The following is a 26,640-nucleotide window of genomic DNA, read 5'->3' on the forward strand; positions in this document are numbered from 1 at the left end:
TGTGGATTTGTTACAGTAAATTTAAGAACATTAATTGGGAAAGCCAGGGAACATGCACAGTATCTGGTAACTGTTGCACATTAACAAGGAGGATTTGGGAAATGTGCATAAATTTATACACATAATTAATTGCCGTTAACTGAAATTTAAAGTAAAGATAAAATTAAAACAAATTCTATCAGGAATACAGTAGCAATATGGTTGTTGTATGGAGTCGTACGCATCAGTGAATGTGTGCATTATCCAAAAGATGTGTTTCATTTCTCCCACAATGGAGGAAATTGCTGTTTGTGCTATTAACAGCACAATTCTATTCATGCCTACTCAGAAGTAGGTGCATGTAGGCTTGCCACCCAGTGTAGGCAAACTCTCTAGCATATCATGTTAATATGCACGCATATTGGTTATTCTGCACATTCTCCAGCTGTTCTCATTCACTGGGGCTAATATTAACTCCACTTAAACTTGCATATATAAATATTTGCGAGTGCATAATAAGATATCGAGGTGTGCTTCTTTCCTTAATTTTTTTCTATGCCCGTCACGCTTTGGTTAACTAAACTAGATTTGCATTTTAACAACCCTGAAGTGAACTTCTGCCATTCTTTTGACTTGGACACTCTGTGTTGCTCATCCATCATCCTGTCTTTGGCCACACCAGGCTACTGGCTCTATAACCATTTGAAGAAACCATCCGACTGTGAACAACACAGCTGGCAACAGCCATTTTTTCTTCCACACCACTGGCAGCATTGTCTGGCTATGGTAACTAAAGTTAACATCCAGAACGGGCAGTTTCTTTTGTGCTGGGTACTTCTAGGCCTGCCTCAACGCAGCTTAGCAGGCACATCTGCCGAGGGGAAGAGGAAGGCCACACCCACGCCATCCATTTAAAGCACCCTTATAACCACTTCAACAGTTGTGGCTTTCTCCAAAGAGTCTTGGGAACTGTAGTTGGTCAAGGGTTCTGGTCTCACAAAGCTACAGTTCCCAGCACCCTTTAAAAAACTACCATTCCCAGGATTATCCATGACTGGTGAAAGTGGCGTAAGAGCGCTTTCAATGGATGGTGTTGATGAGACCACAGTTACAAAATGATTACTAGAAAACATAAGGCGCGATGGAACTCTCAGGGAGTAAGCATCGATTCTGCTGGTGATATGGTGTTTTCTAAATCAAATTATTTTAAGTCAGTTCCCCATACCTATTCAGGATTGAGTTTGGAAGTCGAGGGCCTTATTTTGGAATGTATAAAAGAGGCACAACTTGATTTAGGCTGCTAACCCTAGCCCAAACGATGTCCTCTCAAAGGTAAATCCTGTTGGGTTGTAGTCAACGTTAGTCTTACTCCAAGTAGACCCATTCAAATTAATGAACACAACTAGCTTAAGTTCGTTCATTCCAATGGGCCTAGCCAGTTGGATAAATCCCATTTAATTTAATGGGACTTACTCCCAGGTAACCCTTTTCTCCTTAGACTGCAGTTGGGTGCATGCTTAATCTGGGAATAAGTCCCATTAAATTCATTTGGGCTCACCTCTGAGTAGACATGGATAGGGTTACATTGTTAGGTCCACCATTTTAGACCAGAGTAGAACACCCAACAAGATGCAATGTTTCTTAGTGTCTTGCTCCCAGTTCTGGGAATATTGGATTCAGAATCATTTATGATGGAAGGGAACTTTATTACATGTTTTCTTTTGGTGTATTTGTATCCCTACTCTCTCAAATGAGCCTGGAGGTGATGTAGCCCTCATTTTCTCCTCAGGACAGCCTTGTGAGTGAGGTCAATACTTGAATTCAGGTTTATGGCCAAGCAGGGATTTCTCAGGGCTAGGCCTTTGTATGGAGAGCAGCCCAAGGCAAGCCAGGAAGCAAAATCATAGAATTGTAGAGTTGGAAGGCACCCTGAGGAACATCTGGTCCAACATCCTACAATACAGGAATATGCAGCTGTTCCATACGGGGACTGAACCTGCAATCTTGGCATTATCAGCAACATGCTCTAATCAACTGAGCTGCTGAAGCAGCAGGGCATGTTATTGGTTGGGACCAAAGAAAAAAGTCGAGGGCAAATCGGGGGCAGGCCTGAGGTGCAAGCCAAGATGCAGCAGGAAGCAGAACTGAAGACTAATTGAGGAGGCAGGATCAGGCACAACAGGAAGGCTTATTTGCTTCTTCCTGCCCAGGAAAATCCAGTGGGTGGGTGGAGTCAGGAAAGTGCATCACCGGGAAAGCTGCAATAATAAATAATAATAATAATAAAATTTTATTTATATCCCGCCCTCCCCAGCCGAAGCCGGGCTCAGAGCAGCTTACAACAGTAGAATAATACAGCATTCTAAAATCAATTCATTATAAAATCAGTTCAAATCAAATTGATGGCAACCATTGGGATAGAGTTCTGTGAAGAATGTAGCACCAAGCCATAGTTTAGCATTGCATGAGTCCGGTCCCTGCTCCCCTCTCCTTTGGTAAGGCCACGAAGAGCTGATAAGCATCAGCATCCATTTTAAACTAACCACGGTTGTTTTGTCTAAACCCAGACCAATAATTAGTTTTAATTCTGGTTTATCCAAACAAGCCAAGATCATAACCAGCATTTTAAAGTTGGCCTGTTTGGATACGTTGTTTCATTCTGGTTCAGACACAACAACAAACTGTGGTTAGTTGAAACCAGAAGCAGATGCTTCCGGTCTCCTTGAGGATGTTCCCAAAGGCTTCTTCATGTATTACTGAACTTCAGTTTAACTTTCTGGCTGATTCAGTCCTTGGGGAGTTCATGTCAAAAAAGAATTAGCTTCACTTCCAGTTTATCCTCTCCAAAAATATATTACTTCCAGTTCAAGTCCCTGTCCTGCCCTCCAAAAAGGAACTAATTTTATTCCAGTTCGATTTGCTTCCCAATTCATTAATGGGAAACTTGACCACAAACTTGACATGAGCCAACAGTGTGACGCGGCAGCTAAAAAAGCCAATGCAATTCTGGGCTGCATCAATAGGAGTATAGCATCTAGATCAAGGGAAGTAATAGTGCCACTGTATTCTGCTCTGGTCAGACCTCACCTGGAGTACTGTGTCCAGTTCTGGGCACCACAGTTCAAGAAGGACACTGACAAACTGGAACGTGTCCAGAGGAGCGCAACCAAAATGGTCAAAGGCCTGGAAACGATGCCTTATGAGGAACGGCTAAGGGAGCTGGGCATGTTTAGCCTGGAGAAAAGGAGGTTAAGGGGTGATATGATAGCCATGTTCAAATATATAAAAGGATGTCACATAGAGGAGGGAGAAAGGTTGTTTTCTTGTTTTCTGCTGCTCCAGAGAAGCGGACACGGAGCAATGGATCCAAACTACAAGAAAGAAGATTCCACCTAACATTAGGAAGAACTTCCTGACAGTAAGAGCTGTTCGACAGTGGAATTTGCTGCCAAGGAGTGTGGTGGAGTCTCCTTCTTTGGAGGTCTTCAAGCAGAGGCTTGACAACCATATGTCAGGAGTGCTCTGATGCTGTTTCCTGCTTGGCAGGGGGTTGGACTCGATGGCCCTTGTGGTCTCTTCCAACTCTATGATTCTAATGTGGTCCTCAGCAATTTTTTCAGCTCTTTGAATTTTTCAAGCTGCTCTGCTATACTTCAGAAGATTAAGGAGGCACCAAAACACACCCACAGTGTAATGTGAGCAATTGTTTTATTTATCCCCCCCCCAATATTACAATATTTAAGCTTAAATATCAGCATTACTTGTCAGGTTGGTAAAAATTATAAATGCAATGGCCACAGTCAGACACAGAGTTAAGCATGATGAAGACTCTCAATTTATAAATTATTGAATTGAATTAGAAATCAGCCAAAGTTCCACTGAAAAGGAACTTAATTCATGTTCAGTTCATTCAGAAATTACAGAAAATTATACTTTCAGGTGTAATCCAGAGATGTTTGAACCAATGAATTAATTTCTCTGAGTTAGTTGTAAGTGAACTGATCTGAAAGCTTCCACAGTCTGCTTTGGCTTCCCCTTTTAACAACACAAGTTGTAAAGCACTTTAGGAAAATTACTACTTGGAATTAAGGTGTATGTTGGAAGAAACCAAATTAAACCTGAGAACATTGGTTTTACTGTTTCTGGATTTAGGACGTTGAGTGTCCTATATGAAAAAAGGAAAAAAGTTAATTACTGCGTTTAGTTTTTCAATATACCATTCACAAGCCTGATCCATTGTAAAATTGGGTCTAAGCTAGTTTAGGCCCATTGAATTAAGCCATAAACTTAACCAACCAAATAACTGGTATGCTGCAATGGATCTGGTGTTTGTGCTCAGAGGTAGAAGCCCCAAATTCAAACAACCCCTACTCAGCCGTGAAGTGGCTCCTTCATATTACCCAAAATTTATTTTGCACCGACAGTATCCTAAGTTCTCTACAAAATCTGGAAACTTCCCTGTTCAGAGGGGCTCGAAACCTTTGTTAGACAAAGGGAACAAGGGAAGAAGTTTGGGGAAATGAAAGTAAACAGGTCAGGAAATAAATCTTTAAAATGAATCGATCCGTTTACAACCAAGCCGTGAGGTCTTAACTGGTTTATTTAACTGAATTGGAAATGAACAAACTGCTGCCACTGGATCGCAATTCTAAGAGCTGCTTCATGAGTTTCCACTGAATGTCCAGGTCAAGAATTAATGTAAGTCCTACAGAACCTCAGATGATTGCATCTCCCCAACAAACACCACCTGTATAAGCTCTGAGAAGCTGTGATGTGTTGCAGTTCCTATGTGGCCAATTCACTGTATTGCATATGCATTTATTTTGGGAAGGAAGGTAGTTGGGTTGCAGAGCAGATGCACTGCATGCAGAAAAATCCCAGTTCCAGTCTCCGGCACTCCAAGTGTTGTTGTTTCACCCTCCAGATGTTGCTAGACTCCAACTCCCCTTGCCAACCTGGCTATGGGTCAAGGATGCTGAGAGCTGAAATCCAGGAACATCTGGAGGACCACAAGTGCCCCATCTCTGCTCTAAAGGGTCTTGTTGGCAGGTGAAGACCCTGTCTCAGACCCTGCAGAGCTACTGCCAGTACTGAACTAGAGAGATTTACAGACCTCCTAAGAGGCACTTGCTTTGGCTCTAAGGCAGTTAGGGATGAGAAAACCTTTGATTCTCCAGATGATGTTAGACTACAACTTCCACTAGCCCTGACCATGCTGGCTGGAAGTGATGGGAGCTATATATCTGACAATATCTGAAATGTCAGAGGTTCCTTACCTCTGATCCTAGTATAATTCCTTGAGTTAGGTACAAGGGAAGCTGCTAGGGCTGGGCGATATATCAATATATTGTCCAGAACCAGTCTCAAGTCCATATTGTGATAATCAGTTTCATCATTTTTTACCTGGCAATATATTGTGAATCATGGTGTGTGTGTGTGTACATGTGTGCGCTACACAAAAAAACACAATGTGGGATAAGTAAGTAAGTAAATTTTTATTTATACCCCGCCCTCCCTGGCCAAGACCGGGCTCAGGGTGGCTAACATCAAATACATTAAAACACAATCAAACAATTGATTAAAATATAGCTTAAAAATTAGAATCAGGATACAATTAAATGACTGCCCACGAATTACAACCATAGTCCCAAGGCCCTGGTCTCCTGCGATAGAGCGTTCCACCAGGCTGGGGCCAAAGCCAAAAAGGCCTTGGCCCTGGTTGAGGCCAGTTTAACCTCCTTGAGGCCCGGGACCTCCAGCCAGCCAATGCCTCTACATTGCTCCATCCTTATTTCAGACATTGTTATATATTAGCATATTGTGATGTTTAGCTGGTGATTTATCACAATGCTGAAAACCAGGGGTGGACACTGAGGTCCAGCTCCCAGGGCCTTCTGGCAGTTCCCTCACTGCGAGAAGCCAAGTTACAGGGAACCAAGCAGAGGGCCTTCTCGGTAGTGGCACCTGCCCTGTGGAACGCTCTCCCACCAGATGTCAAAGAGAACAACAACTACCAGACTTTTAGAAGACATCTGAAGGCAGCCCTGTTTAGGGAAGATTTTAATGTTTGGTGCATTACTGTATTTTAATATTGTGTTGGAAGCCGCCCAGAGTGGCTGGGGAAGCCCAGCCAGATGGGCGGGGTATAAATAATAATAATAATAATAATAATAATAATAATAATAATAATAATTTATTATTATTTTATTATTTTTATTTTTATTATGTTGTTATTGTTATTATTATTATTATTATTACAATCGTGGTTTTTAACGTTAAATAGGTGTTAAATAGGGACACGGGTGGCGCTGTGGGTAAAACCTCAGCGCCTAGGACTTGCCGATCGCATGGTCGGCGGTTCGAATCCCCGCGGCGGGGTGCGCTCCCGTCGTTCGGTCCCAGCGCCTGCCAACCTAGCAGTTGGAAAGCACGTCAAAGTGCAAGTAGTTAAATAGGGACTGCTTACCAGCGGGAAGGTAAACAGCGTTCCGTGTGCTGCGCTGGCTCGCCAGATGCAGCTTGTCACGCTGGCCACGTGACCCGGAAGTGTCTGCGGACAGCGCTGGCTCTCGGCCTATAGAGTGAGATGAGCGCACAACCCTAGAGTCTGGCAAGACTGGCCCGTACGGGCAGGGGTGCCTTTACCTTTTACCTAGGTGTTATTAACATGAGACACCAGAGGGTGCTGCAGAGCAGCTAGCCAATGTCAATGGGAAAATGCACTGAACGTTATATAATTGTATGTTTAATAACGTTTAACTGGTCAATGTAGATCCAGCCTAGATATCGCCCAGCCCTAGAAGCTGCCTTATATCAAGTCAGAGCATTAGTCCATCTGGCTCAATATTATGTATCCTTGAGCAGCAGTGTCTCTCAGAGCAGGAGTCTTTTCCAGCTCTACCCAGAGACACCTGAGATTGAACCTGAAACATTTTGCATGCAAAGCATAGACTCAACCACTGAGTTATGGCTGTAGCATGTGAATAGTTCCCTCCATTCCTGCAGTCAACTTGTAGAGAGGCTGGGCAACTTAAAAATAAAACAAAAAATAAATATGTATTTCTTTTTTAAAAATCAAAACAATTCATTATATTGTTCTTGTCATGTTGCCATGGGAACAAAGGATTATTATCCCTAAGAACAATGCAAAAATCCAAATTAATGACACTGGAAATGACCCAAACAGGCAGGTGACATTTGGATCGTGCCTAAATGTTTACAGATTAAATTGGCCCCTTGGAAGCTTTGATTAATACATTTAACACAGCACAATTACCCTCGGACTTTTTGACCTTGGCAATATTAATGCATCGTATTTGCCTGCATAACCCCCCCCCCCCCGGTCAATGGCTAGTTGCTGAAGGATGAGCTCTTCCCTCTCTCCCGCTGTTTGCATTATTTTTATAATTATCAATCAGATCCACAGTCCAGTTAAGCAGTAGGTACTTAGAATTAAGCCGGCTCAAAGGCAGTGGAACTAAATCAGCTTTAATGCAAATAATAGACCACACTGCAGTAGGCTGCCTTTCCTCTCTCCATTTGTTTTTCTTTTTAAAAAACCGCCGAAGTCATGCCACTCATTTCTTTTCTTCGAAAGGAATAATTTTGTCAGCCGGTCCTGCTGCGTTTCCCCAAGCAATAATGTCCTGGAACAGATTCCAGGTCCTCTGTCTGGTAAGCCTGTGAAGCAAATGGTCCTTAACACATTGCCAAAAGGACCTCTGCACATGGGCGATATCAGGCACTCCTTTCTGTCACCTTGGCACTTGAAAGATCCGCGGCAGACCCTCTCCACCCTATCCCTGAGGGGAAACTTGCAAAATCCAGCTCTCTTCTCTTCTCAGGAAGTGGAACCAATGAACAACGTGAAGAATGCAGACTTAACAGCTGCAATATTGCTCACACTATGTAGATCAGTGTTTCCCAAAGTTGGGTCTCCAGCTGGTTTTTTTGGACTACAACTCCCATCATCCCTGATCACTGCTCCTGCTAGCTAGGGCTGATGGGAGTTGTGGTCCAAAAACAGATGGAGACCCAACTTTGGGAAACAGTGCCCTATTCCAACAACCCAATGTGGCCGTTAGGCCATGTCCACAAATTCCCAACTTTTAGGGAATGTCACTAATGTATGAACTACAGTACAGTGGTACCTCGGGTTAAGTACTTAATTCATTCCAGAGGTCTGTTCTTAACCTGAAACTGTTCTTAACCTGAAGCACCACTTTAGCTAATGGGGCCTCCTGCTGCCGCCGTGCCACCAGAGCACGATTTCTGTTCTCATCCTGAAGCAAAGTTCTTAACCCGAGGTACTATTTCTGGGTTAGTGGAGTCTGTAACCTGAAGTGTATGTAACCCGAGGTACCACTGTACAGTCATACCTCTTGTTACGTTCGGTTCAGGTTACGTCTTTTCAGGTTGCATCCCGCGGCGACCCGGAAGTACCGGAAAGGGTTACTTCCGGGTTTCACCGCTTGCACATGCGCAGACACGCAAAATGATGTCATGCGCAGAAGCGGGTTGCGTTCCTTTCAGGTTGCGAATGGGGCTCCGGAACGGATCCCATTCACAACCAGAAATACCACTGTATTACCACAGGGCAGAGAACACATCAGCATCATTTATGCCATGACCTGGCCTGGATAAATACTTGTGCTTGGGGATACAGATGGAGCAGTCAGAGGCATTAATGCTTCTGCATACTAGCTGCTGAAAGTTGCAGGAGGGACAAGTGCTCTTGTGCTTAGGCCCTGCTTGTAGGTTTACCGCAGGCACCTGGTTGGCCACTGTGAGGACAGGATACTGGAATGGATGAGCCATCAACCTGATCCAGCAGACCCATATGTGGCCAAGCAGCCTACTTCAGAGATGCTGGCCCTCTGTTGGATGACTGTCTAGTTGAAAGATGCCCTAAGAAGGGAAGCAAGAGGTGTCTTGGAAGCTGCCCATCAACAGTTTAACTCCTGAACACAGGACTAGGCAGGCACACCAGTCACCTGGCCAACAGACTTCCCACTACGGTGAGATGTCTTGCATTTCTGTTTGAAGTCTAGTAATTAATTCTTAAGTTTGCATTCATGCATAGAAATTAGCACGTGCAAATTTTATGTCTTGCCCCTTTGCTGTCATCTTTTGTGATGCATTTCCTCTTTTGTGCGGTGGGGTCATGCGTAAGTGACCACTCACCCATTTTGAGCCAAACTGTCTCATGTAGAGCTTGGGTTGGCAGTGAGGTTCCCAAGAGTTTTAAACCTCAAGATTGTTCCTGAATTCATTGGAATGAAGCCAAATTTTTGAACGGGTGGGTTCTGAATATCACGAGGAGGCCTTCTGCCTTGAATGGGCTGTTGCGGTGCTTCCGAGTTCCTCCCTCGACAACTAAGGGTTGTGAGCTTGTTGTACAATCACCTTCCCTTCTGCACCCGCTAAACTCTTAACGTTAAGGCTTGGAAGTCAAGGTCTTCATGGTTCTCTAGCAAAAATAGCCATGTATTATTTTATCAGCAGTTTTTCTGTTGCAAGAAGTGCTCAGTGTGGTTTAAAAATGTTGAGTAAAATTAGAGCAACAACAAATGCTCGTTACAAATGTGTGTGTATGTGTATATATATATTAGCATTAGCATTAGTGCAATCATCTTAGTACAATTGTATTAGTACAATCATCTGCATTTTTACTCAGAAGTAAAACCCTACTGCATTCAAGGGGGCATATGATTGGTGCTGAAATGTCCATAACTATGGGTTAAACGGTGTCAATGTTTGAAGGAGGTGAGAGGTCCACGAACTCATCGCTCATCTGTACTTTAGCAAAAGTATGTAGGTCAGCTGTTCCCAACCTGGTGGCCTCCAGGTGTTTCACATTACTGCTCGCAACATCCCAGACCAGGCATCCCCAACCTTCAGCCCTCCAGATGTTTTGGATTCCCATCATCCCTGACCACTGGTCCTGTTAGCTAGGGATCATGGGAGTTGTAGGCCAAAACATCTGGAGGGCTGCAGGTTGGGGATGCCTGTCCCAGATCATTGGTTATACTGGCTGGGGACTGATGGGATTTGGAGTCCAACCCTTGCTTTATGACCTTAAGGCAAGGGAAGGGTTTAGAGATTGCAGTGAAACCAGAGATGTAGTTCGGGAACAAGAGAAGGTTTAAGAGCAGTGGATCATTAGGAGACGAGGGAAAATGCTAGACTCTGAAAAATTGCACATCTTAAAAGACAGTTAATAGTGTTAGGGACCCAATAAAATACCCCGCTTCCCCTCTGTTCGTTAAGAGTTAAAGCTGGGTTAAAAATTAAGGCAAGAATATAATTTACTGTACCTGCCTTCACATTTATAACAGCAGTGAAATAATAACAGCTTGGACACACAGAGACCCAAGAGAGAACAGGCTTGGCATTGTTCTTAAGTGGCACATTCACTCCCTAGGACTGGATAATCAGCAAGCCAGCAGAGGCTCGCTTTCCACTGCTGGTTGACTGCCAGCTTTGGCACGGGACGCAGAGGTAGCTGGTCTCTGTTATTTTTCCACCTGAAGAAAGAGATCTGTGGGAGGAGGAGGTGGGGTGTGTGTGTGTGTGTGTGTGTGTGAAAACAGTGGAAAAATCTGTCAAGGGGGAAAAAAGAGCCGAGTTTCAGGTGATCCATAAAAGGAACAATATAAAATCTTCTGCCTCTCAGACTCTAATGGTTTTCTTCAGGTTGCAGAGAGATCAGCTGCTGGGCGGTAATTTCTTGGCTCCGATATGTGTGCATATCAGAAATGAAAAATGAGACATTTCTTAATTCTTTGTTAATGGCGGGCTGGTGCACACATGCAGCAGAACGAGCTGTTCCCGTTTCATAGGGGTTTTTTTAAATTGCTTTTGTGTTTGTTTGTTTAAAAAATCAGCTCCTTGCAAGTGGAAAATGAGCACGCAGGTCACAGACTAGGCAGATCTTTCTCCTTGATGTACGTACTAGATTATTATTTCTTTAGGGGTTTTTGGTGGGGAGGGTAAACAAGAAAAAATGTAGCAATTAGAAGTGTCCAACTGAAGCTAGAAGTGGTACAGTCCATTACACCACCTCATTTTGCTACACAGAATCATGGAATTGTAGAGTTGCAAGGGACCCCATGGAGCATCTAGTCTAACCCTCTGCAATGCAGGAATATTCAGCTGTCCCATACGGGGATCAAACCTGCAACATTGGCATCATCAGCACCACGCTCTAACCAACTGTTCTATCCAGGCTCTGCATGTGTAGAACATGGCTTAATAATAGGAGGTGACTTGCAGATATTTTAGCCACATGACTTTTGATAATCTTGGACAACGCTGATCAAATTACACATTTTGCAGCTTAATTATATTTCCAGCAGGGGTCAAGCTGAAAGGTTTTGATGCTTGCTTTTTTTAAAAAATAAAAAAATGGAGATTTCAAAGATGTGTCTCTGAAAAGTGTTTCATTTTCCCCATCCAGAAGCACAAAATCTTGCAGCCGTGGCCATGAACAACCCGACTGCATCACCTCTTAGTTTATGGAATATATTTTTTTCAGTAACAGGCGAAGCAGAGCTTGTTACTAATGTGTCTTTTATGAGTTGCTTTTACAGTGGTTGAGCAAACCATTCTAAGCCTGCTTTGTCTGCTTCCATTGTCAAGTCTAGACCTTTTAAAGCCTGTGCTGCTTTTTAGAAAGTTTTTTTGTTTGTTTTTTTGCATTGCATCAGAGTGAATGAGAACTTACCCAGGATGCAGACCAGATCAGAGAATAAGAAGAAACCTTTCTTGGACCCTACCTGTCCTATACAAGGCTGCTACCTATGCATTGCTGCTGTTCAGGTGCTAGCTACTGATAGACACCTTGAGGCCTCTCACCTCCCTTGTTACAATTATTCAGCTTTAAAGCAGATTTACACTGGATGCTCTGCAAACAGATGTCTTCAGCAGAGCAAGTGTAGGGAACCCTTTTCAGCCAGAGGGATGCATTCCCTTCTTTGCAAGCTGCTGGGGGCCATGTGCCATTGAGGATGGGGCCACAGGCAAAAGTGGGTGAGGCAACAGCTATGGATTTTAGTTGTTAGCCTATGTACAGTAGGCTAGTATCTAAATAAACCCCATCAGCCTTCAGCCAGGCAAGAGTTCTGTTCAGTTCACTTTTAATTTGTATACAGTGGTACCTCAGGTTAAGTGCTTAATTTGTTCCGGAGGTCCGTACTTAACCTGAAACTGTTCTTAACCTGAAGCACCACTTTAACTAATGGGGCCTCCTGCTGCTGACGCGCCGCCAGAACATGATTTCTGTTCTCATCCTGAAGCAAAGTTCTTAACCTGAAGCACTATTTCTGGGTTAGTGGAGTCTGTAACCTGAAGCGTATGTAACCTGAAGCGTATGTAACCCGAGGTACCACTGTATTGCCTTTCCATATTACCACACGCAAGGCGGTTCACAAGCTGAAGAAATCCCCCAAAATAAAATAAAAAACACACAGCAGATATCACACAATTCATAACAATCTGACCCAATACAAAAAGTTGCAATATAAACAAAACTTTAAAACATGCAACTTATATCAGATAAAGCAATATTCAATAAGCCATTAGAATATAATGGTAAACAGTAAAATTAAATGTCATCAAATAATAATGAAGCAGTTTACACTTAACAATTGCAATAAATAATATAATAAGCAAACAAACTATGAACAATAAAAATAACAGCAAGTCTCGATGCATAATTACATACAAGACCATGTAAAAGGACTGTGTAAATTACTCAGTTACGTACAAGACCATGTAAAAGGATCAAAATTGAGAAACAAAGACTCACAACTTTATAAAATTGTTTTCTCCCTTCTCAGCTGCTTCTGCTATTCTTAAAGGCATGGTCAGGGAAATGTTGCTGGGTCTGGAGGGTGGGGCAAAGCAGATGGGAAAAGCCATTGCCTGGTGGCCAGCACAAAGTCACAGTTCTTCACACATTGCAGCCAGGCAAAAACTCTGAAGGGAGGGTGTTGTCTGCATGGAGCTTCCGGCTCGGAGGGCCACATTTGGTCCACAGGCTCAAGGCTCCCCACCCCTAAAATAGAGGACTATCCTCCTCTGTAAAGTAGGGCACATCGCCACCCCTTTGTACATAGAAAACTAGCATGTTAGCGATTTGGTTTCAGCCTAATTAACACACCGTTTTCTACAACCAGCCAGAAGCAATCCAGGAAAAACCTTTACCATTTGATCCTACTGGTGGCGGAAAATGACCTTGAAGGTTGCAAGCAAGGAGGAAGGGTTTATTCCTAGCATTTCCCCCTCATTAAAATAATAAGACTGTTGCATCATGGGACATGTTCCTATGATGCTGTAGTGCTTTTATGATGTAACTGGAGAGGCAGAAACGGGGAACCAGAGACCAGGGGGAAATGACTTGCGGAGGGGAAGACCTTGGGATTAAATCCAAAGCAAAATAATGGAAAAGTTAATAGGATGCAGATATCATAATGACCTTATAACCTCAGACAACAGGGATTGTGAATTCATCTGGGATGGAAAGAAAGCAGGCCATCAATGTTCTGTTTTGTCAAACCACGAGAGGTTTAACAGTCAATCACTCTTTACAGGGAACTCGGGGAATTGTAGCTCTTAGCTAACAAGTCTCCACACTCTTGAACTAAAGTTCCCAGGATTCTTTCAGGAAAAGCCATGACTGGTTAAAATGGTATAATAATGCTTTAAATGTATGGTGTGGATGCATTGTAGCAATCCCAACTTTGCAGACTTTTTATTATTATTATTAATAATAATAATAACAGAGCGGAGCAAACATTTCCTGCTGTAGCAATTGTGTGGTTCACACCAGTACAAAATGCGTTTGCAAATGCACAGTCCCAAAGTTAAAGAAAAAACAAAAACCACACAGTAGCAAATGTAATAATGTGATCCAAATGCCCGGCGCTCGGCTAGAAAGAAATGTTCTCCTGCCATTATGTGAAAATTTAGCGTGACTGGAACAGCGTCTGCATTTGATTAGGCAATTTTTTTAAAAAAAGAAAATGTAAGAGTCTTTACATTTGAGGGCTATGCTGCAAAACAATTGCTCAGTCTGTGTTGTAAAATTGGTTTTGCCTTTCCCTGACTTCCATGTTTTTATTGCACTTTGTCTCAGATGAGAAATATGAGCTGTCCACATGGCAGATTAATGCCTTTTGATGTAAAACAGTAAATAAGAGTGACGGTGCAAACAAATGCTTCTAAAGTTTTAATCTTCTTTGAGCAAGGAGAGACCGTGAAACGCTCGCAGCAGAAGCTGTTTTCCAGCACGAAAGAAGCATTTACAGATCTGTTATTGCAGCACATTAGCTAATTGTTTCACAATTAAAACCAATACAGTGTGTTAAATTTGAATCTGGTACCCTGACCCCACGAGACCAGCTTATGTCACAATGTTGTTGATTCAGATATGATTCTGGTCACATCCATACCATACAATTAAAACACTATTGAGCCACTTTAAACAGACATGGCTTCCCTCAAAGAACCCTGGAAACTGAAGTTTGCTAAAGGTGCTGAGAGTTCTTAAAAAGGTAAAGGTAAAGGTACCCCTGCCAGTCTTGACAGACTCTGGGGTTGTGCGCCCATCTCACTTAAGAGGCCAGGGGCCAGCGCTGTCCGGAGACACTTCCGGGTCATGTGGCCAGCGTGACAAAGCTGCATCTGGCGAGCCAGCGCAGCACACGGAAGCGCCGTTTACCTTCCCGCCAGTAAGCGGTGCCTATTTATCTACTTGCACCTGGGGGTGCTTTCGAACTGCTAGGTTGGCAGGCGCTGGGACGGAGCAACGGGAGCGCACCCCGCCGCGGGGATTCGAACCGCCAACCTTTCGATCGGCAAGCCCTAGGCGCTGAGGCTTTTACCCACAGCGCCACCCGCGTCCCTGCTGAGTTCTTAGGAGACCCCTATTCTCCTCAGAGAGCTTCAGTATCCAGAGTAGTTTTAACAACCAGTCCTTCTTCCCAGGAAAGTCTCTCCATTGGATTTCACACTGATCCAAACATTGTGATTCTGTTCTCAGTAGTTTAAACATATCAAAACACATATCTACATATTGATAGAGATTAATATGGAAACTATATGGGACACGGGTGGCGCTGTGGGTTAAACCACAGAGCCTAGGGCTTGCCAATCAGAAGGTCGGCGGTTCGAATCCCCGCAACGGGGTGAGCTCCCGTTGCTCGGTCCCTGCTCCTGCCAACCTAGCAGTTCGAAAGCACAAAGTGCAAGTAGATAAATAGGTACCACTCCAGCGGGAAGGTAAGCGACATTTCTGTGCACTGCTCTGGTTCACCAGAAGTGGCGTAGTCATGCTGGCCACATGACCTGGGAGCTGTACACCAGCTTGCTCGGCCAATAAGGCAAGATGAGCGCCGCAACCCCAGAACTGTCCACGACTGGACCTAATGGTCAGGGGTCCCTTTACCTTTTATATGGAAACTAGATGGAATTGTTAGCAAAATCATGTAATAGAAGAATGGTCCTTGGCCAGGCTGGAAGTGCTTCCTCCTTGCTCCCAGAAGATTTTATCCCCACAACACTGCGAGGTAGCTTCTCAACTCCTATCAGCTCCAGCCAGCATGACTAATGGTCAGAGTCCGACAACATCCCGAGGGCCACAGGTTCTACATTCCTGAGCTAAGAGATAAAACAGACTTGCCCAGCATCACCCCATGAGCTTTATGGCTCATAGTCCTTCCAGGTTTTTGTTTCCATACTGGCTCTCGGGATTAAATGGAGTTAATGTTATAGCGGCTGAGAGCATGTGTATTCTACACAAATCAATATATTGTGGGAGAGGGTGCTTTCTCAACCAGAGAACCAAAATAACTCATCACAGCTATTGTCAATTAAATTTGAGAAGGTGGCTGGTTCCCATTTAGCAACCAGCCAGATTTTACTAGAAGTCAGAGTGCAATGGTGAAAATATTCTTCACCCCCATTGTCTGATTTACAGAGGTATATTGGGCATTCCACTTTTTCATTGTCACATTGAATAGCTACTGCTAGGGTGTAGCCATATTTACTCTTAACTGGGAGTAAGCTGCATTGAAAATAATGGGATCCTAGAGCTGGAGAAAGCCCCAAAGTTCCAAGGGTGGAGAACCACAGGACCTCAGGACCTCATCTGGTCCACAGGACTCTCCTTAGACCATATTCCTCTCCCCAGGCCTCACTAGCGCTGCCTGGCTAGCATGTATCATTGCAGCCTGATATTGCTGCTTCCTGGCCTGGATGGAGAGGGCTGTGTTTAAAAACTGGCACACAGATAATTTTTGCATTTGTTGCTCTGCCCATTTATGTCGCTCTCTCCCGACACTTAACATGTGGCCCCGGGAAGATTGCCCCAAAAGGAATGTGGCCCTTAGACTGGAAATGGTTCCACAACCTGACGATGCAAGAAGCCCACTACTGCGGTATCCTTGACAGCAGGGCTGGGCGGTATTTCAATATATTGCCTGAAACCGGTTTGAAGTTCAGAGCGTGATAACGGTTTCAGAATTTTTGAGGAGGTAATATATTGCATCTGAAACTCCCTCCAGCGCCAGGATTGTTCCGTAAGCCGGTGTGGCAAGCGGGCTTGCTCAGCTGTGGGGCTGGGTAATATATCTCTGCTGCTTCGTCCATAATAATAATAATAATAATAATAATAATAATAATTTTGTTATTTATGCTCCGCCCATCTGGCTGTGTTCACCCAGCCACTCTGGGCAGCTTACAGCACATAAAAAATTGTAAAACATTAAACATTTAAAATTTCCCGATACATGGTTCCCCTCAGGTGTCTTCTAGAAGTCAGATGGTTGTTTATTTCCTTGACATCTGATGGGAGGGCGTTCCACAGGGCGGGTGCCACTACCGAGAAGACCCTCTGCCTGGTTCCCTACCTTATTTCATCCTTAAGGAGGCAGAAGGAAATAAGGTGGAGAGGAAGAAGCAGCCAAGATACATTTCAGACATTGTGATATATCAGTATATTTCGATATTTAGCTGGTGATATATCACGATGTTGAAAACCAGATACCACCCAGCCCTACTTGATAGGTGTGCACCCACCCTTTGCTTAATCATGAATACCTTCTGAGGCAGCCTCTCAAACAACTTGTACCACCAGGAAGTTCTCTCTAACGTCTGCACATACGGGATTGCACTGTTATTCTCCGTACATTTGTCTGATCCATTTTATAGCCTCAAGAGATTCACAACAGTTAGAGAAACCTGAAAACCACATTCATCGGCACCCCACCCCATGCCTTAGGTTCCCCACAACTGCATTAACACATCTCCTGGAAGAGTTTGGTTGAGATCAAAGTTCCTTCTAATCTAGGCCTCAGAACCAGTGGCCCTTCAGATGCTTCCTAGACTGCTACTCCCATCGCCCCTTGACCATTGGCCATACTGACTGGGGCTGATGGGAGTTGGAGTCCAGCAGGATCTGGAGGGCTACAAGCTCCCCATTCCTGTTCTAATCCCTGGAAGCAATGGGACAGCTGGTGCCGAGGGTCCTTCCCCTAGTTGTTTACTGCAGCTAAAGCTAAAGGGACCCCTGACAGTTAGAACCAGTTGCGGACGACTCTGGGGTTGCGGCGCTCATCTTGCTTTAATGGCCGAGGGAGCCGGCATACAGCTTCCGGGTCATGTGGCCAGCATGACGAAGCCGCTTCTGGCGAACCAGAGCAGCGCACGGAAATGCCGTTTACCTTCCTGCCAGAGCGGTACCTATTTATCTACTTGCACTGTGTGCTTTCGAACTGCTAGGTGGGCAGGAGCAGGGACCAAGCAACAGGAGCTCACCCCGTCGCGGGGATTCAACCACCGACCTTCTGATCGGCATGTCCTAGGCTCTGTGGTTTAACCCACAGCATGGTCTTATTCCTGCTCCCAGCATTGTCTCCTGAAACTGGCAGAAGCTCTCCAGGGTCTTAGAAGTAGGTCCTTCTTACCATCTGTTTCCTGAGCCTTCTATCAAGAGGAGCCAGGGACTGAACATGGGACCTTCTGCATGCAAACCCATGGGCGCTGCCCCTTGAACCTTGCTACCTTCCATTGTTGCTCTGATCCCGTTCAGTTTCAGGGCTCATGTAGACATGTCATCCACTGTTATCTGGGCAGCACCCGTTGTGTGATTAAATGCAAGGCCCCCCCAGACCCCCCAGGAGTTGCCATTATGTCTTCTGGAGTGGAATGAGGGGCGAGGCTTGTGAAAACGCAGCATACATAGGCTTGAACTTCCATTGTGTTCATCTGGGGCTCATGGGGTGCCTCTGATGCAAAAATAAAATAAAATGACATAATGATCTGAGGGGCGCAGTGTGAGGCAGTCAGTTTAAATTAACAGTATATAGACCTGTCAGGATAGTTAATCAGAAGCCTGCATAAACAACGGTACCTTGCACTTTGTCCTAGAAACCCAGCGAGAGCGGAGACCCTGGCAAACTGTCAAGAGCAGCTTTGTCCCGCAGGAGTGATATAAAACAGAGAGGACTTTTGACAGTAGATTTATCCGTGGAAACAAAAGGCTGCTTTCGGCTGGAAGATTTTTCACTTCGCCCCGGCGAAAGATGGAGGGGGGTTGGCGGTGGTAGGGATGGGATGGGAAAACGGAGCAAAATGGACCTGTCAAAAAATGAATTTTAAATCAATTTAATTGAAGCCATCACTTATGGTTTAGGATGGTGCCTTGGTTTCCTTTCCAGCTGGAGCGGAGTATTTTTATTTATTTATTTTACCACAAGAGACTTCTTGTCCTCAAAGTGTGTCTAATCAAGCAGTCAATATTTGCATCATTAAAAGTCACCCTATCCGCTTCCAAGCGTTCTGTCAGCTTGGAGGGATTGTGGGGAGGCGAGAGAGAGAGAGAGAGAGAGAGAGAGAGAGAGAGAGAGAGAGAGATGTAGTGCTCTCCCAGAAAAGTTAAAAGCTTGCAAATAACTGAAGCCAATTAAGATCAAAGCTGTGATATTCAGTAGTAGTTTCATTATAAACCTTTTTTTAAAAAAAAAATGATAAATGAAACCACAACAACTTTGAAACAGATCAAGAGGTGTTAATACATAGCTCTTTTTTGTTGTTCTTTAAAGCTTGCGCAGTATCTTAAAGCAACAGATTGCTTATTTGCTCTTTATCATGCGCGGAGTTCCCCCCCTCCCCATGGAATTGTCGGTGTTAAAAAACAACCCATGTTCTGAGTAATTTAGGAGCTAGCGGATTAAAAGCTTTCATTTACATGCAAAATGTACATTTGTTAGTAGGGAGGCCAACTTAAGGCGGTACAATAATTTATCGGACCCTACAGAGTTGCCAACTGCGCCTTGGCAAAAAAAGAAAGAAAGAAATCGGAAGGTGTGGTTTTTCGCCTGGTGAGTTGCAAGCCTCTTACTTCCAGGTAAAGGTAAATGGACCCCTGACTCCAGTCGTGACCGACTCTGGGGTTGCGGTGCTCATCTCACTTTACTGGCCGAGGGAGCTTCCGGGTCATGTGGCCAGCATGACTAAGCCACTTCTGGCGAACCAGAGCAGCACACAGAAACGCCGTTTACCTCCCCGCCGGAGCGGTACCTATTTATCTACTTGCACTTTGACATGCTTTCGAACTGCTAGGTTGGCAGGAGCAGGGACCAAGCAACAGGAGCTCACCCCATTGCGGGGATTCGAACCACCAACCTTCTGAACGGCAAGTCCTAGGCTCTGTGGTTTAACCCACCGCGCCACCCGCGTCCTACCTCCAGGGGGAACTTTCCATTTTCACTTGCAGGAAAAGGAGCTCCTGAATATTTGTTGTGAAGCATTTGCCATTCTTAGAGCACAATGGTCATGGATGGCCACTCAGGCCAGGTCTATATCTGCCAAGGCAGGAAGCACCCCTCTTGCCATTGGTCCTCACAGTAGTCGTGCATAGAATGTGAGCCTTGGAAAACGCCCAGTGCTCAATTCCATTCTGCACATCGTTGGGTATTCTCGGTAGCGGTGGGCAAGTGATCTTTCAGGGAGGCTTGAACATGATCACAACATGATCACATGATCTCAGCATTCTCCAAGATGCTCTGTGGAAACCACTGCTCCAAATAGATAGGTGGTAGCCTTGCAAAGGATCCCTAACAAATTTTGGGGGAGGCAAATGTGGAGAGGGGCGTTCTGGGGTGTATGTGTGTGTGTGTGTATATGTTTGTGTGTGTGTGTGTGTGTGTATAGCGGTACCTCAGGTTAAGTACTTAATTCGTTCCGGAGGTCCGTACTTAACCTGAAACTGTTCTTAACCTGAAGCACCACTTTAGCCTCCTGTTGCTGCCGCGCCGCCAAAACCCAATTTCTGTTCTCATCCTGAAGCAAAGTTCTTAACCTGAAGCACTATTTCTGGCTTAGTGGAGTGTGTAACCTGAAGCGTATGTAACCCGAGGTACCACTGTGTATAGATATAGATATAGATATAGATATAGATATAGATATAGATATATTGCACAAACCAGAACATACAGGATATTTCTGTTGTGCATATAACTTCTTGCTACATATACAGGATCATTTTCCATAGCTGTTTAGAAGTTGAATTTATTCACTAAACTTGTGAGTGTTGCTGCTGCTCCTCCAACCACTACTCAGCTGTTTCATACCTCATAACTAATTTGAAAGGCACGACAGACTGCAAATTAAACAAAGGCCCATGTGCTTTATTTCCCTCCCTCTCTTTCCACTCACTCCTGAGTCCTCTTTTTGGGAACGTCGCTATTCCTGTTTCACTCAGACCGTGCCAGGATCTATTAACAAACAAAAACTTAAGAGCTAGGCGATATTTGTGGATCAGTTCCTCTTGCTGAGGGCCCTTGAGGATTTCGCATTTACCAGGTTAGGAATGAGGAATCTGTGGGCTTCCAAATATTTTTGGACTCCCAGCTCTAGTATCAGGGAGCCGAGGGGAAGAAAAGACATCATCTCCAAGGGTCAATCTGAGAAGTCTGGCAGGTTGGATGTGGTCCATAGGCTGCCTAATGAAGAATGAAGGGTGGTATTCTATAGCCTCTGCCCAACTAATGTTGTGCTGTAATCCAAGATTGATCGACGGTAATCACAATAGCCCTGCAGCTAATGGTGTGAGTCATTGTCTTGTTTATAGATTTCCCCAACCAGTTGACCCAGGGGATCTGTACCCTGTTGTGAATAATAGCTAGTTTGAATGAAGAGTCCACTTCGTTTTTGTATGACAAGTATGGACCTTCCTCACTGTTGTAAATTATGCATTTTTGTTGATGTCCAGACCATTCACAGAGTGGTGTTGTGGTTAGAGTAGGAGACCAAGGTTTGAATCCTCACTTGGCCACAAAGCTGGGTGACATTTGGGGCAGTCCCAGTCTCTCAGCCCAACTTTCTTTGTTGTAAGAATAAAATGGGGAAGGGGGGAGAGTTATGTTGCACTACCATGATCTTCTTGGATGAAAGGTGGGATATAAATGTGTTTTATTAATTTGGATGTAACAGTCCTAGTGGCAGTGATTAAAAACATTTTCTTCAGAATAGTCCTACTAAAATTAATGGAAATGATCTAATATAAGTAGATCATGTCTTACAACCTACCATTAGTTAGGGTTCATTCAACTCCAGTGATATGCAGAAGGATTCGTGGAGCTTAGTGAGACCCAGTTCCATTGTCCTAGCTCCAAACATCTGCTTGTTCAAATTCTGGCCAGATCCGTGAGACTGTCGTTCCTTCAAAATCACTAGTTGCTTGCTTCAGCTGAAAGTCCGTTGTACATCTGTTTTACTCATAGTTGGGTTGCATCATTGGTGGTTTTGTAGCATTAAATAGGACTTGTTGCAGTTCCTGCAATAATGTGAGTTGTTTGCTTCAGTGAAAGGTCCTGATCATATGTGTATTTTGTTCAGTGTTGCATTGCACCATTGGTTTTGCAGTCTTAGGCAAAAGTTGTTGCCATTCCTTCAATAGCATGAGTTGCTTGCTTCTCCTGGCCGCATGGGTGTTTCACTCATAAATGAGAACCCTCGTTGGTGTCACAGTACAATTTCTGTTTAAGACTATGATATAAGTTTCCAGGTTGGTTGACCCAGTATTCTTCATAGCTTATTGTGTAAAGTAGCTGGTTTTCAATGTGACCAATATTCCACAGAAACGTTGGTAGATTTGTGCAAAAGAAAAATACTTTTGCAGATGTGCGAAAAAGGAGAATGCAGAATTGTGGCAATATCAGATGTTGATTTATATAAGTGTTGCATAAACAAATTAATTGAAATACGATAATTTTGGAATGGCCACAAGTATATTGGAATCAGTCGTGAAAATGATGGTGTTGCATTCATTATTAATACTACTACAGTGGTACCTTGGTTTAAGAACAGCTTAGTTTATGAGCAACTTGGATTAAGAACGCTGCAAACCCGGAAGTAGGTGTTTTGGTTTGTGACCTTTGCCTTGGATTAAGAACATGTTTCTCTTCCTGATGAGTGTGTTCCATTTGTAAATTGAGTCCCCCGCTGCTATGGGAAAGCACGCCTTGGTTTAAGAATGCTTTGGTTTGAGAACAGACTTCCAGAACAGATTAAGTTTATAAACCAAGGTACCACCGTACTACTGTTTCACATAAATATTATTTGCAAAATAATTTGAAGCATGCCCTGAAATCAGAAAAAGAAAAATGTATTACAATAAAAGCAGCTGAAACTTAAACAGCAAAACTAATCATCAGTAGACCCCAAAATCTTCATAATCCATCAGATGTCTGGGAGAAGAGATAAGTTTTTAGCTAGAACTGAAAGGATATTAATGATGGCACCAGGCGGACCTCACTGGAGAGAACCTGCCACAAGCGAGGATTCACCACTGAAAAGCCCTCTCTCTTTCAACCACCCTCTGAACCTCAGAGGGGGCACCCTGGGAAGAGCCTCAGATGAAAATTGAAGGGTCCTCATGGTTCACATTGGTAGAGGTCCTCTGAAGCCATACAGAACTACACAGGAATAGTATGTTACGGCCCAGTCGACCTACTTCAGAGACAGACAGACAAAAATGATGGGCTTGATAAAAGACTAGGTAGAACAAAATAGACACTGTTAGCCTTGACATATGAGAAGGAAGGGAAGAGACTCCAATGCCTCGGTTGCTTTAGCAAGTTTTCCTAGTTCTTTGAAGTCATGACTTAGAGGAGAGCACAGAATGTAAATTTTACATTAGCACAGTACACCACTGTGCACATAAACATGTCTCTATATCCTTCATTCAGGCAAGCAAGAGGCAAAATCGGAGCTCAAGGACTCATTCCCTCCAGGCAAAAATGCTCAGGGTAAGAAGCAGGTCCATTGAGGGGAGTGGCCTAGCAAAGGAGGTGTGGCCTCAGGAGATCTTAAAGGGACAGGTAGCTGTTGCATTTGACCGCACCCCCAGGTCTGAAGTTCTTCATCCTTGTCTTAAGCATTACTTCTGTGAAATTATTTAAACAGACTGCTCAACCATATTGCAAATAAGTTAAGGAAAGATACAGATGAGCAAGTTGGTGATCAATAGTCTGGAAATGCTTGCATAATTTTTTTAAAGTATTCAGTTGCCAGTGGAAACATACTAGTGAAGGTTTCCATCACATTCCCAGGGCAGAAATATTGTATTATAATTGTTGTTATTACTATTATTAATCAGGCACCTTTGCTGTGCTGTTTTCAGTGCATGCTAAAACTTCTTTTGTTTAGGCAACCATACCCAGACAAACTTTATTATGTACATTTGTCAATTTTATTCTGTCTGTCTATATTTGATACACGTTTTAATGTCTACTTGATTTTAAAGTTTTGTTTTATTGGCAGTTTCTTATTGCTAAGACACACCTCCCCCATCCCATTCCTGGCTAGTTTACTTCAAAAATTACATAATTAACCCTTAAGCTACAAATGGAATGATCTGTGCTGTTGCACTTCCAAAAAATATAACCTACGCTCTCTAGTGCAGGGGTTGGCAGTGCCATGCCTGTGGGCACACTTGGGCCTGCAGAGATGTTCCTTGGTGCCTGCAGGGTATCTGCCCCACTCCTCCCCCCCCCCTACTGAAATTAGGCTTGAAAGAAGCATTATTCTGCAACCAGTGTATAAAGTGGGATGCCTACAACAGTTTTTCCACTTTGTAAATGTGCACACAGACCCAAAAAGCATGGTGGCCCTCTTCACTAGTGCCTCAGCAACAATATGCTCCAATTTGAGGGTGGACAAGCTTGTTACTTAACAGATCAAGTAGGCTAATCTGGATAGACTCTGAGCAGATTTATTCCTGTTCATTGTCGCGCCTTATCCCGCCCCGCCCCCACACAAAAAAAGCTAACATAAATTACAGGACAGGGTTTGCAGACTTAATCTGGCTCAGATCAGACTTTTTCATCTCCTGCACTGGGCAAGATCTTTCTTCTCTGCAGTTATAGGCACTTTCCTTGACAGAATGAGAGAGCAAAAGGTGAGAGTTATTTAAAAGGGATTACCAGGAATAAAAAGATCTCACCTTCATGTTCCCATGAAACTTTTTGCCTTTGTTGCAGGTTTTTCTTCCACTCAGGAGGTCTTTAATGAGAGTGTGCCAGGATGTGTTCTCCGAGGTCAGGTCCTTGCCACTAGTGAGCTCAGAGACAAACATGTTCTCAAAGTAATTCTCTTAGAGATTTAACAACTTAAGGCTGCATCGCTTTTCAAAGAGGGCCACATGATTCTGGGAAATTGAAGAATCAATGAAAATAGTATCTAAAAGGGGTTCGAGGAGCTGCTGGGCCTCAAGAAGGGACTCTGGGCAACTCAACGGTTTGCTCAGCAGAATTGTGAAGTATTCCATCTATTCACCAAGTCAGAATTGCAACAGCAGGCAGAGAGAGAGAGAGAGAGAGAGAGAGATTCTCAGTGACTGCATTCTAAGTTTTCTTTCCTGAGACTTGCCAAAGTCTGAGCCTCTGCATCTCTTTTCATTCAAGCTGAAAGAACATAAGGAAAGCCCCACAGAATCAGGCCATAATCCCATCATGTTCCACACCTTCTTCTTACAGTGGCTACTCAGATGCCTAGGTGAAGCCCATAAGCAGAGCCCAAGGGCAACAGTGCTTTTCCTACCTACAACTTAGGATGCAATCCTATAGATGTCTTAAGATTTCATTGGGATCAGTGGTCAGTTCATGCAATGGCAGCTTGACTGTGCTCCTGGTATTGCATACGTCTACCACTGCTCGGGTGGCGCTGTGGGTTAAACCACAGAGCCTAGGACTTGCCGATCAGAAGGTTGGCAGTTCGAATCCCCGTGACGGGGTGAGCCCCCGTTACTCAGTCCTTGCTCCTGCCAACCTAGCAGTTCAAAAGCACATCAAAGTGCAAGTAGATAAATAGGTACCACTCCGGCGGGAAGGTAAAATGGTGTTTCCGTGTGCTGCTCTGGTTCGCCAGAAGCGGCTTAGTCATGCTGGCCACGTGACCTGGAAGCTGTACGCTGGCTTCCTCGGTCAGTAAAGCGAGATGAGCACCGCAACCCCAGAGTCGGTCACGACTGGACCTAATGGTCACGGGTCCCTTTACCTTTACCTTTACCACTGCTCATAGGAAAGGGAACATTCATGTAATATACAGTACACCATATTTGCCCTCAAATCCCAGTTTTTATTTTCCTGTAAACCTCCCTGGGTTCAGTCGTTATGTAAAATGCTGTAATAAAATGGCATCATTTGAACTCGTTTGGCTTCTGTCAAACCTTTTTTGCAGGGGTCTTTTTCTCTGACTTGATAATTTAGCCATTGCAATCAGAACATGCGCAGTATGGTGACCGAATGTGTACGAAATGCTTTCGTGAGGCTGTTGTCCCAACCTCCTTGATGGCTGCAATGGAGCGCTGCCCAATTGCAGTGATAAGAACCTGGCATATGCAGGCATGAAATCATTCTGTGCAACTTTACCATCTGACTCTCTGGCCGCAGTGTACAGAAGTGCGCCCCACCAACTGTTCCAATGTCAGTCAACCAATTTATACAGCTCTCCAAGGGCAAGAAGAGCAACTCGCAATCCATAAGTGTGGTTAACTCAGAGAAGATCAATTGGTTCTTCTCTGATGTCTGCTGATTTTCTGTTTATTCGAAACAAATGACTCCAGGACTTAACTTGAAAGGTTACTCTTTTGGACGGCAGTTTGGAATTCTTATCTGAATTAACTTATTGGTAGGTTTGTCCGTGGTACAGCAGTTTGATCATGACCATCTAATGACCTCCATGGTTGTTCAAGGATTTGAACCTCAAAAAGATCTTCCAGGAGGGATCAAATGAGAAGTCCATTTAGTCTAGCACGCTGCCTATTACCCAATTATTCCTGGGAAAATCACAACCCATCAGTTGTTGTAGTTGTTGTTGATATCCTGTCTTTCCCCCAAGAAACCCCAAAATGGAATACCTGGTTCTTTACATCTGCAGTTTATCCACACAGCAGCTCTGTGTGGTTGGTTAGGCAGAGAGACAGTGACCTGCCCAAGGTCATAATAACACCATGGAAGATAGCTGTGGCTGAAAAATCAACTCCTCAAATGAGGCTACTAGAGGAACAAGATAAACCTTGGACAGCAGCTGGAGGAGGAGGAGGAGGAGAGGATGAAGAAAGAGCTGTGATTACCAATGAAAGAAGAGTGGCAGGTG

At 44.1% G+C, this 26,640-nt stretch overlaps 1 protein-coding gene across 11 annotated transcripts in view; it reads left to right on the plus strand.

The window, feature by feature from the left end:
* The window catches only part of SEMA6D (semaphorin 6D), a 433,313-nt gene that overhangs the window by 361,966 nt on the left and 44,707 nt on the right, over positions 1–26,640 (plus strand). Inside the window, exon 1 of one of the 11 annotated variants that reach the window (XM_053365701.1) lies at positions 18,361–18,772. The exons of the other annotated variants lie outside the window; for them this stretch is intronic. The gene's annotated coding sequence lies outside the window, so the exon portion shown is untranslated. Of the gene's footprint in view, positions 1–18,360; positions 18,773–26,640 lie in introns of those variants that run through there. 11 annotated transcript variants of the gene reach the window in all.

This window comes from Podarcis raffonei, chromosome 14 (genome assembly GCF_027172205.1).
Source record: "Podarcis raffonei isolate rPodRaf1 chromosome 14, rPodRaf1.pri, whole genome shotgun sequence".
Classification (NCBI taxonomy): domain Eukaryota; kingdom Metazoa; phylum Chordata; class Lepidosauria; order Squamata; family Lacertidae; genus Podarcis; species Podarcis raffonei.